The sequence below is a fragment of the Muscardinus avellanarius genome, assembly GCF_963383645.1.
Source record: "Muscardinus avellanarius genome assembly, chromosome: 16".
In the NCBI taxonomy this organism is placed as follows: domain Eukaryota; kingdom Metazoa; phylum Chordata; class Mammalia; order Rodentia; family Gliridae; genus Muscardinus; species Muscardinus avellanarius.
Window position 1 is genome coordinate 14,439,485 of NC_137802.1, and position 12,029 is coordinate 14,451,513.

The following is a 12,029-nucleotide window of genomic DNA, read 5'->3' on the forward strand; positions in this document are numbered from 1 at the left end:
GGAAGTACAGGAGGGAGCTGGTCTCCCAGGCAACCTGCCCACACTGTGGGTGGCCCGAAAAGTGACTTATCAATGCCTCTGAAGGCTGACTCAGTGGGACATCACGTTATCTGTGGTTCCCCCTGGAAGCCCAGGAATATCCCCTCTTGCTCATACAGCCATAGCACCATGGACGCATATTCGGATGGGGTTTATGCCCTCATGTGACCATCCAGGGAGAATCTGTCCACCCGGTGCCAGGCGCTGGGGTGAGTGGTCAGCATGGTAGGTGGCCACTGTCATTAGCTGACGGCCCAGTAGAGATTGGCAGACAGTCCGGAGGTGAGGCCGGCACTGGGGAGATGGTGGGTGCGGGTGGACGCACAGCCCAGCCTGGGGACCAGAAGGCTTCCCGAACACCGGCCAGCAAGGTGGAGAGATGCATGTTGGAGCAGCGTGGCGGCGCACACTTGTAATCCCAGTACCTGAGAGGCTGAGACTGGAGGATTACGGGTTCGAGGCCAGCGCCAGCAACATAGTGAAGTGAGAACCTGTTTCAAAATAAAAAAATAAGCCGGGCGTGGTGGCGCACACTTGTCATCCCAGCATTCGGGAGGCTGAGACAGGAGGATCGTGGTTCGCGGTCAGACTCAGCTGCTTAGTGAGGCCCTCCGCAACTCAGTGAGACCCTGTTTCAAAATAAAGAATACAAAGATTGGCATGGTGGCGCACGCTTGTAATCCCTGCGCTTGGGAGGCTGAGACAGGAGCATCGCACGGGTTCGAAGCCAGCCTCAGCTACTGAGTGAGGCTCTCGGCAGCTTAGTGAGACCCTGTTTCCAAATAAAATATAAAATAGGTCTGGGAGTGTAGCCTGGAGGTAGGAAGCCTCTGGGTTCCAGACCCAGCACCACAAAATAAATAAATAAATAAATAAATAAATAAATAAATAAGGAAGGAAGGAAGGAAGGAAGGAAGGAAGGAAAAAAAATAGGGCTGGAGATGTAGCTCAAAGGTAGAATGCCCCTGGGTTCCATCCCCAGTACCACAAAAATAAATAAATAGATTGATTAATTAATTTAATAAAACAGGGCTGTGTGTATAGCTCAGAGGTAGAGTGTCCCTGAGTTCAATCCAAAAAAGAATGTGTTTGGGTATTCAGATCAGAAGCAGGGAGAGGTGGTGGAAATTGTTCCAGGCAGAGGGACACACGAAGGGAGAAGTGCATCATGGGAAGGTGGGCTGCAGTGTGTGACGTCTTGGCCTGGGGGACAAGGGCCCAGACCGCTCTGGGTCTTGTCAGCTGCACCAGGAGATTGAACTTTGTGAATGGCGTGTAAGTAGTTGTTCTAGTCTATTGTTCAGGGAATGCGGATAAGGAAGAATCGTCTCTACAAGTTCTGTGCAGATGCAATTTTCTCTTTTTCTTTCTTTCTTTCTCTCTTTCTCTTTCTTCCTTTCTTTCTTTCTCTCCCCCTCTCTCCTTCCTTTCTTTCTTTCTCTCTCCCTTTCTTTCTCTCTTCTTTCTTTCTCTCTCTCCCTTTCTCTCTTTCTCTCTCCTTTCTTTCTCTCTCTTTCTTTCTTTCTTTCTTCCTCCCTCTCTCCCTTTCTCTCTCTCTCCCTTTCTCTCTTTCTCTCTTCTTTCTTTCTTTCTTTCTTTCTTTCTTTCTTTCTTCCTTTCTTTCTTCCTTCCTTCCTTCCTTCCTTCCTTCCTTCCTTCCTTTCTGTACTGGGGTATAACCCAGGGTAGAACCTTTCTACCTCCAGGCTAAACTCTCAGACCTATTTTCTATTTTATTTGGAAACAGGGTCTCACTAAGTTGCCGAGAGCCTCACTAAGTAGCCGAGGCTGGCTTCGAACCTGCGCGATCCTCCTGTCTCAGCCTCCCAAGCGCGGGGATTACAAGCGTGCGCCACCACGCCCGGCTCCCCTCAGCCCCTTTTGAAAAATTATTTTGAGACAGACTCTCGCTAAGTTGCTGAGGCTGGCTTTGAACCTGCAGCCCTCCTGCCTCAGCCTCCCAAATAGCTATTACAGGCATGATCCACTGTGTCTGTGCGTTTTAACTTTTGCTTCCCATAGTTCACAGCTCTGTCTGATGAGAGCACAGTGTGGCGCGGCCCCAGCTTCTGGCTGAATTGATCCTTTTATTGCAATATAGTGTCCGGCTCTGTTTCTGATCATCGTCTCTGCTCTGAAGTCTACGATATTTGCTATTAGTTTAGCCATTCCGCTTTCTCTTGGTCCACGTTTGCATACTATATGGTTTCCCATCTTGCCTACAGCATTTGTGTGTGTGTGTGTGTGTGTGTGTGTGTGTGTGTGTGTGTTACTGGGAGTGGACCCCAGGGGCTTTCTACCTCTCAGACTTATTTTTTTATATTTTATTTGGAAACAGGGTCTCACTAAGTTGCTGAGAGCCTCATTAAGTAGCTGAGGCTGGCTTTGAACCTGTGCGATCCCAAGCGTGGGGATTATAAGTGTGCGCCACCACGCCCGGCTTACAGCATTTTTTAAAAAAATGGTACTAGTCATCGAATATAGGCTAGTTCTGCCTCTAAGCTACACCCCCCCAGCCTTTTTTTAAAATATATTTTATTTCAAAACAGTCTCACTAAGTTGCTGAGGCTGGCCTCAAACCTGTGATCCTCCTATCTCGACATCTCAAGTACTCTGATTACAGGCTCGTACCACCACACCATACCCAGCTTTTTTTACTTTTCCTTTTTTTCTTTTGGTGCTAGGGATTGAACCCAGAGGCATTCTACCTCTGAGCTATACCCCCAGCCCTTTTAAATATATATATATATATATATATATATATATATATATATATATATATATAGTGTGTGTGTGTGTGTGTGTGTGTGTGTGTGTGTGTGTGTGTGTGTGTATTGGGGGATCTGGGGATGGAGCCCAGGGGCATTTGACCTCCGAGTTACACTCCCTGCCCTGTTTTTTATTCTTTATTTTGAAACAGGGCCTCACTAAGTAGCTGGGGCTGTCTGCAAACTGTGATCCTCCAGTCTCAGCCTCTCGAAGGCTAGGATTACAAGCGTGCACCACCACGCCCGGCTTGCTCTTTTAATACTTTTTAATTTCAAAGCAAGGTCTCACTAAATTGCTGAGGCTGACCTCGAACCTGCAATCTTTCTGTCTCAGTCTCCCAAGTACTGAGATTACAGGTGTGGGTCACTATCCCCGGCTTGTATCATTGAATTTGAAGTCATTTTCTTGTCAGGAAAATGTAGGGTCATGTTCTATAACTCACGACCAACCTCTGTCATTTAATAAATGTATTGAGCTTTTTAAAATGTAATTATTTAGCCGGGCATGGTGGTGCACACTTGTAATCCCCGCACTTGGGAGGCTGAGACAGGAGGATCACACAGGTTCGAAGCCAGCCTCAGCTACTTAGTGAGGCTCTCAGCAACTTAGTGAGACCCTGTTTCCAAATAAATTATAAATTAGAGCTGGGGATATAGCCCGGAGGGAGAAAAGCCCCTGGGTTCCATCCCCAGTACCACAAAACAAACAAACAAACAAATAAAATATAAAAAATAAAATGTAATTATTTTACATGTAAGGGCTTAAGCCTGCTATTTCAATATTGGTTTTCTAGGTTTTTATTCCTGTTTATTGTTGTTTTCTTTTTCTGCCTATGAATTATTTGATTTAAAAAAATGCATTATGAGCTGGGTGTGGTGGCGCATGCTTGTAATCCCCGCACTTGGGAGGCTGAGACAGGAGGATCGCGCAGGTTCGAAGCCAGCCTCAGCTACTTAGTGAGGCTCTCAGCAACTTAGTGAGACCCTGTTTCCAAATAAAGTATAAAATAGGTCTGAAGTATAGCCCGGAGGTGGAAAGCCTCTGGGTTCCACCCAGTACCACACACACACACACAAAAAAAAAAAAAAAAAAAAAAAGCATTGTGACTTTTCTCTGTATTGTTTTTGTGTGTTTCTCTTTGTGTAGTTTTTCTTTTCTTTTCTGAGCAGCCTCTCTACGCACCACATCGTCTCTACATAAGACAGCTGATGGATGTTGTCAACTCTAGTGAAACATAGACACCTGCCCTTTATTTCCTGGTACCCTCCCCCACTGATAGTATAATTGCCTTTACTCTGCATACGTTTAGAACCACATCTGACAGTGTCACAAGTTTTGATTTAACCATCAAACATAATTTAGAAAACTCAAGAGGAGAAAGACTCTGGGTGTGGTGGTGCACACCTGTAATCCCGGTACTTGGGAGGCTGAGGCAGGAGGACCATCGATTTGAGGGCAGCTTCCGCAATTTAGCAAGACTCTAAGCAAATCAGGAGAGATCTTGTCTCAAAATAAAAAATAAGCCGGGCGTGGTGGCGCACGCTTGTCATCCCAGCATTCGGGAGGCTGAGACGGGAGGATCGCAGAGGTTTGAAGCCAGCCTCAGCTACTTAGTGAGGCTCTCAGCAACTCAGTGAGATCCTGTTTCAAAATGGAGACTAAAAAATAGGGCTAGGGGTGTGGCTCGGAGGTAGAAAAATAAAATAAATAAATAAAATAAAAATAAATAAAAATAAAAAGGGCTAGAGGTGTAGTGTAGAGGTTGACTGCCCTTAGGTCCAATCCGTCGTGTCAACTAATAATGATGCCCAGGGGCATTTGACCTCCGGGCTGCACCTTCTGCCCTATTTTTGATTCTTTATTGTGAAACCGGGTCTCACTGAGCTGCGGAGGGCCTCACTAAGTAGCTGAGGCTGGCCGTGAACCACGATCCTCTGGTCTCAGCCTCCCGAATGCTGGGATTACAAGCCTGCGCCACCACGCCCGGCTCTTATTTTTTATTTTGAAACTGATCTCACTAAGTTGCTGAGGCTGGCCTTGATTTTACATACAGGTACTGGGATTACAGGTGTGCAACACCATCCTCAGCTATTTGTTTGTTTGTTTGTTTGTTTATTTTTCAGTACTCGGGATGGAACCCAGGGGCATTCTACCTCCAAGCTACACCCCCAGCCCTAATTTTTTTTTAAATTCTTTATTTTAAAACAGGGTCTCGCTGAGTTGCAAAGGACTTTTCTAAGTAGCTAAGGCTGTCCATGACCAGCTAGCTCTGTTGATGTGTGTGTGTGTGTGTGTGTGTGTGTGTGTGTGTGTGTGTTACTGAGGGTGGAATCCAGGGGCTTTTCTACCTCTGGGCTATACTCCCAGACCTATTTTTTTATACTTTATTTGGAAATAAGGCCTCAGTAAGTTGCTGGGGCAGGCTTCAAAACTGTGATCCTGTGGGCCGTGGTGGCGCACGCTTGTAATCCCAGCATTTGGGAGGCTGAAACCAGAGGATCGCCAGCCTCAGCTACTTAGTGAGGCCCTCTGCAACTCAGTAAGACCCTGTTTAAAAATAAAGAATTTAGCCGGGCGTGGTGGCTCACGCTTGTAATCCCCCTGCTTGGGAGGCGGAGACAGGAGGATCGCGCAGGTTCAAAGCCAGCTGCGCTGGCGTAAGAGACCCTGTTTCCAAACAAAAAAATATAAAAATAAGTATGGGAGTGTAACCCGGAGGTAGAAGGGTTTCCAGGAACCCCAGTACCACTAAAAATAAAGAATTAAAAAAGAAAAAGGGCAGGGGGTGTAGCTCGAAGGTCAAATGCCCCTGGGTTCCATCCCCAGACCTGCAAAAATAACAAAACAAAACAAAACAAAAAACTGTGATCCTCCTGTGTCAGCCTTCCAATGACAGGCTGTCCATCTCCTGTTTCTTAGGTGAGATGTCGCATCTTTCAGGTGTGCTCAGCGAGTTTTCTAACCAGCCATTGACATTTTTTAACTGATGGCAGCTTCCGTGTTGACATCATCTGTCCTTTGGACATAAGCACCGATGGGCCGGCTGTCTTTTTGTTTTTTCTTTCAAAGTGACATCCATCCTTGTATGGCACGCAAGATTATTTCTTTATTGAAACTTGGACGTTTCGGGTGTTGTGGGAGTTAGGAGGATCTGAATTGTACTGAAACCCTGAGTTTCAGCTGCTTCTCTCTGACACTTCTCTAGCTGGGAAGCGGAGGGCGTCATGTCATTGCCGCCCGGCGTGGGTGGAATCCTGGACGCGGAGGCCACCTCTGCCGAGGCTGGCTGGGGAGGGCATCCCTTTGCCAGCCGGGCAGGGTGGGAGTTCCAGCTTCCCATGGGCCCCCACGGGCACCCTTTTGGCCGAGAGGGGCAGGAGCAGGAGGTCACTGCTCCGGGCTCCGCTCAGGTGAGGTGGATTGGGTGGTGGCCTGTTCTGTGAAGTAGTGGAAGTCCTGACTCTGCTCCAGGCTTCACCTGGCAGCATTCCGTTGGGAACAGGGCTCTCTGGGGTCTGGGAGGGATGGGAGTTCAGGCTCCCCCGTGTGTCTATTAACATCATAGGGTGGAGCTGGGCATGGTGGCGTACTCTTGTAATCCCCGCGCTTGGGAGGCAGAGACAGGAGGATCCTGCAGGTTCAAAGCCAGCCACGCTGGCTTAAGAGACCTTGTTTCCAAATTTAAAAAAAAATGTAAAAAATAGGTCTGGGAGTGTAGCCCGGAGGTAGAAGGGCTTCCAGGAACCCCAGTACCACCAAAAAAAAAAAAAAAAAAAAAAAAAAATAAGGGGCTGAGAAGCCGGGTGGGGTGGCGCACACTTGTAATCCCAGCATTCGGGAGGCTGAGACCGGAGGATCGCAGTTCATGGACAGCCTTAGGTACTTAGTGAGGCCCTTCACAACTCAGTGAGACCCTGTTTTAAAAAATAAAAAGACTGAAAAAGGGCTAGGGGCGTAACTCGAAGGTAGAATGCCTCTGGGTTCCATCCCCAGTACTGCAAAACAGCGGGGGCGGGCTGGGAGTATAATTCAGAGATAGAATACTTTTGGGTTCAATTTCTAGTACAAAAAAAAAGAAAGAAGGAAGGAAGGAAGGAGAAAGAAAGAGAGAGAGGAAAGAAAGAAAGAAGAAAGGAAGGAAGGAAAGAAAGAAAGACAGACAGACAGAAAGAAAGAAAGAAAAAGGGAACCTAAGCTGGGCATGGTAGCGCACGCTTGTAATCCCAGCATTCAGGAGGCTGAGACCAGAGGATCGCAGTTCGCGGACGGCCTCATCTACTTAGGCCCTTTGCAACTCAGTGAGACCTGGTTTCAGAATAAAGAATAAAAATAGGGCAGGGGGTGTAGCTCAGAGGTTGAATGTCCCTGGGTTCCATCCCCAGACCTACAAGAAAAAAAGAAAAAAAAGAAAAAAGGATCCCAAGGTCCCTAGCTGGCCTGCTTTCTCGCTGCCTTTTTCTTCTGTTCTTTTAATATATAATATCCAGGGTTAGTTATATTACCAGGAGGAATAGAGAAAAGTACATTGGCTCTACTTTCCTAGAACCATTTTCTAAGTTTTAAATACTTAACAACTATTATTTGTGTGATCAAAAAAAACCCCAAAAGCATAAAACATTAAAACATGCCGGGCGTGGTGGCGCACGCTTGTAATCCCCGCGCTTGGAAGGCTGAGACAGGAGGATCGCACGGGTTCGAAGCCAGCCTCGGCTACTTAGTGAGGCTCTCGGCAACTTAGTGAGACCCTGTTTCCAAATAAAGTATAAAATAGGTCTGGGAGTATAGCCCGGAGGTAGAAAAGCCCCTGGGTTTCATCCCCAGGACCTCACACACACACAAAAAAAAGACATGTATTATTGCGGGCGTGGTGGCATGTGTCTGCAACCAGCAGCTTAGGGTCACAATGACCAGAAATAAACTTGTACTCGGTGAAGAAAAGCCAAAAGGAACTTGTGTGTGTGTGTGTGTGTGTGTGTGTGTGTGTGTGGTACTAGGGATGGAACCCAGGGGCTTTTTCTACCTCTGGGCTATACTCCCAGACCTAATATTTTATACTCTATTTGGGAAACAGGGTCTCACTAAGTTGCTGAGAGCTTCACTAAGTAGCTGAGGCTGGCTTTGAACCTGTGCAATTCTCCAGTCCCCGGGTCACTGTAACTGGGCTTTGAGCAGCCTCCCAAGCTGGGTTTATTCTTTATTTTTGAAATAGGGTCTCACTAAGTTACGGAGAGCCTCGCTAAGTAGCTGAGGCTGGCTTTGCTTTTTTTTTTTTTTTGGTGGTACTGGGGATGGGACCCAGGGGCCTTCTACCTCCGGGCTACACTCCCAGACCTATTTTATATTTTATTTGGAAACAGGGTGTCTTAAGCCAGCTGAGGCTGGCTTCGAACCTGCGCGGTCCTCCTGTCCCAGCCTCCTAAGCGTGCGCCACCACGCGGCTCTTTTTTGGTTTTGAAACAAGATCTTGCTAGGTTGCTGAGAATCTCACAAAGTTGTTGAGGCTGGCCACGAACCTGTAATCCTCCGGTCTCAGCCTCCCAAGTCCTGGGGATTACAGGCCCACGCCACCATACTCAAGTTTCCTTCCGGTTTCTGTCAAGACTTTGTGTTGAGCTGAAACCAGCATCTTCTCAATCCATTCTAGCTTATTTATTTATTTATTTATTTATTTATTTATTTATTTATTTGGTGGTACTGGGGGTGGAACCCAGAGGCTTTTCTACCTCCGGGCTATACTCCCAGATCCATTTTATATTTTATTTGGAAACAGGGTCTCACCAAGTAGCTGAGAGCCTCACTAAGTAGCCGAGGCTGGCTTTGAACCCGCGCGATCCTCCTGTCTCAGCCTCCCAAGCGCGGGGATGACAAGCGTGCGCCACCACGCCCGGCCATTCTAACTGATTTAGACATAAGGTTTAACCCTGATTCTGGCCCATCAGTGTTGGTGTCCAGTTTGGATTGTATATATACATGCATACATATATATGTATATATATATGCACACACATATATATGTATATACACACATTTATACATATATGTATATATGATATACGCATGCATTATATGTACATATATGTATATAGAAATATATAAATGTATACATATATACATGTATACTTATAAATATATACTTCTCTTTCTGTATCTATGGGGCACATTTGGAGAGAGGTTGAGCGGCCGCCTCAGTTCCCGATGCCCCTAATGCCACAGAGAATGGTTCCCTGGAGATCTAGACCGGGCTAAGTGACACTCTTGAAATCAGTGCCTGCTTCATAAAAAGTTGTAAAAGCCTGGCCGGGCACTGGTTCGAAGCCAGCCTCGCTGGCTTAAGAGACCCTGTTTCCAAATAAAGTTAAAAAATAGGTCTGGGCTTGTAGCCCGTGGGAGTGTAGCCCGGAGGTAGAAGGGCTTCCAGGAACCCCAGTACCACCAAAAACATAAAAAATAAAAGCCACACCTGGCCGAGTATCAGGAGGCATGTCTGATTTCGGTTTTGTTCACCACTCCCAGTGGTCTATTTTTTTTTGTTGTTGACGGTTTCACTTACACTAACAAGCTAGATTCATGAATGGAATGGAGTTGGAGAAGGTAGGAATTTTTTTTTCTATTTCTAGAACTTTATTTTTTTAATTTTTTATTGGTGCATTATATTCATACATCATATTGGGGTAAAAAAAAACTCGTGTGTGCATGCGAGTTGTTTTTAATATATAATTGGGCAAGAGTTTAAAGAGAGTGAAAAAAGGAGATGAAAGAAAATGGATGTCAGCCAGGCGCAGTGGCGCACGCCTGTAACTCCAGTACTTGGGAGGCTGAGCCAGGAGGATCACAGGTTCGAGGCCAGCCTCGGCAACTTAGTGAGGCCCTGTCTTGAAAAAGTTAAAATAAAAGGGCTGGGTGGTGTCGCTCAGATGTAGAATGCACCTGGGTTCAATTCCCAGTAACAACGCCCACAAAAGAAGATGGATGTTCAAAGATTCGAAGCAACTATCTGGGCTGGGGTGTAGCTCAGCGGCAAAGCGCCGGCAAGTGCACCGCCCTGGGTTCGATCCCCAGTCCAAGAAGACAAAAAAAAGAACCCCTTAAAAAAAAAATAAGCTAAGAACACACAAAGCGATTATCTGCTGTCGGATTAGTGCGGACGACAGGGAGGGCCATAGCTTCTCCCCTGGGGAGAGAGAAGAGGTCGCAGGTTAGACCCTAAGCTGCTCGGATGATAAAGCTTCTGGCAGCCACAAGCACCCGGGAGAAAAATCCCCTTTGCCCCAAATTGCAAAACACTCAGTGCAGCGGACATGATTCTGGCCGTAGAAAATGAGCGGCCTGCCAGGAACACAATTTGCCACCATCTCTTTCAGCCACTTGGGGAAAACCCAGAAAGCTGCCGGCACATGCCAGCTGGGTCCCCTGGTGACGTTTATACTTTCCATTCATTCCTCCGTGAGGATCGCTGAGCAACAGGACAGGCTCCAGATCCGAAAGGTGATTAATTAATTTGTGTGGTACTGCGACGGAATCCAACGGCCCCTATTTCGTTCTTCTTATTTCGAAACAAGGCCTCGCTAAATTGTGGAGAGCCTCACTAAGTTGCTGAGGCTGGCCTCAAACCTGTAATCCTCCTGTCTCAGGCTCCCCAAGTACAGGGATTATAAGCATGCTACACCATGCTCCAGGCTACTTGCCTGGAGTTTATACCCTGGTATTATTTTATTTATTTATTTATTTATTTATTTATTTATTTATTTATGGGTCTGGGGATGGAACCCAGAGGCATTTGACCTCCGAGCTACACCTCCTGCCCTATTTTTTATTCTTTATTTTGAAACAGGGTCTCACTAAGTTGCGGAGGGCCTCACTAAGTAGCCGAGGCTGTCTGCGAACCACGATCCCCCAGTCTCAGCCTCCCGAATGCTGGGATTACAAGTGTGTGCCACCACACCCGGCTTATACCCTGGTATTATTACTAGTATTATTATCTTTTTTTTTTTGATAATGGGAATTGAGCCCAGAGACATTGTGCCTCCTAACTACATCCCTAGTCCTTTTTTTAAAAATTTATTTTTATTGGTGCATTGTAATCATACATCACATTGGAGTACAAGACTTGAGAGGATATACAAGCACACATCATCCAATTAGCCCTCGTCCAGCCCCCATCCCATTCCCTCCCCCTCCCTCGATCCCATGCTTGTTTGGTGATTAACTTTGATACATATGTTTATGTACCTCCTGCGTTTTAAAGAGGCTCCATCCTCCCCTATTCCATACCCTCTGATTGGTCACCTTAATTGCTTCACTATAGGGCCCTTTCTATAGCTCGACCACGTCCTGTTGCCCCTTTCCTCCTAGTTACTGCTGATTAGGGGAAGCATCTGGTTTTAATTTTCTGCGATATTTCTCTGTGCATGCCGCGTTGCAAATACCGATCCCACCCTTGATGGCCCCAGTTGTGGCTTGGCTACCCGGTGGACTGATCAGACCTTGCTGGCTCAAGCAGCAGCCTTGCCTCATGGGAGGCCCCGATTCTGGCCTCACTGGCCCCGACACCGGCCTAATCCCTCGGCAGGCTCTGATCCCGGCCCGGGAGGCCCCAGCACCAGCCTTGCCTCATGGCAGGCTCCGATCCCAGCCTCGCTGGCCCCGGCACCAGACTAACCCCTCGGCAGGCTCCAATCCCGGCCTGGGAGGCCCCAGCACCGGCCTTGCCTCACGGCTGGCTCCGATGCCAGCCATCCCCAGTCCTTTTTTATTTTCAAAACAAGGTCTCACTAAGTTGCTGAGTCTGGCTTCAAATCTGTGACCTTCCTGTCTCAGCCTCCTAAATTCTAGGATCACAGACATGGACCACCATGCCTGGCTCCTACCCTGGTAAATTCTGACAGTCCTTGTCCTCTTCCATCTTGGAGGAGTTAAAGATTAACTCTGCTTTAATCTCTGACAGCAATCTCTAGCTCCATGCCAGCTCCCTCTGCGTGCATAAAGAAGCTAAGTTCCAGCCAGATGTGGTGGCGCACGCTTGCAATCCCAGCATCCAGGAGGCTGAGACCGAGGATCGCAGTTCGCGGACAGCCTCAGCTACTTAGTGAGGACCTCTGCAACTTAGTGAGACCCTGTTTCAAAATAAAGAATAAAAAATAGGGCAGGGGGGCTGTAGCTCGGAGGTCAAATGCCCCTGGGATCCATCCCTACACCTACACAAAAAAAGAAAGAATAAAAAA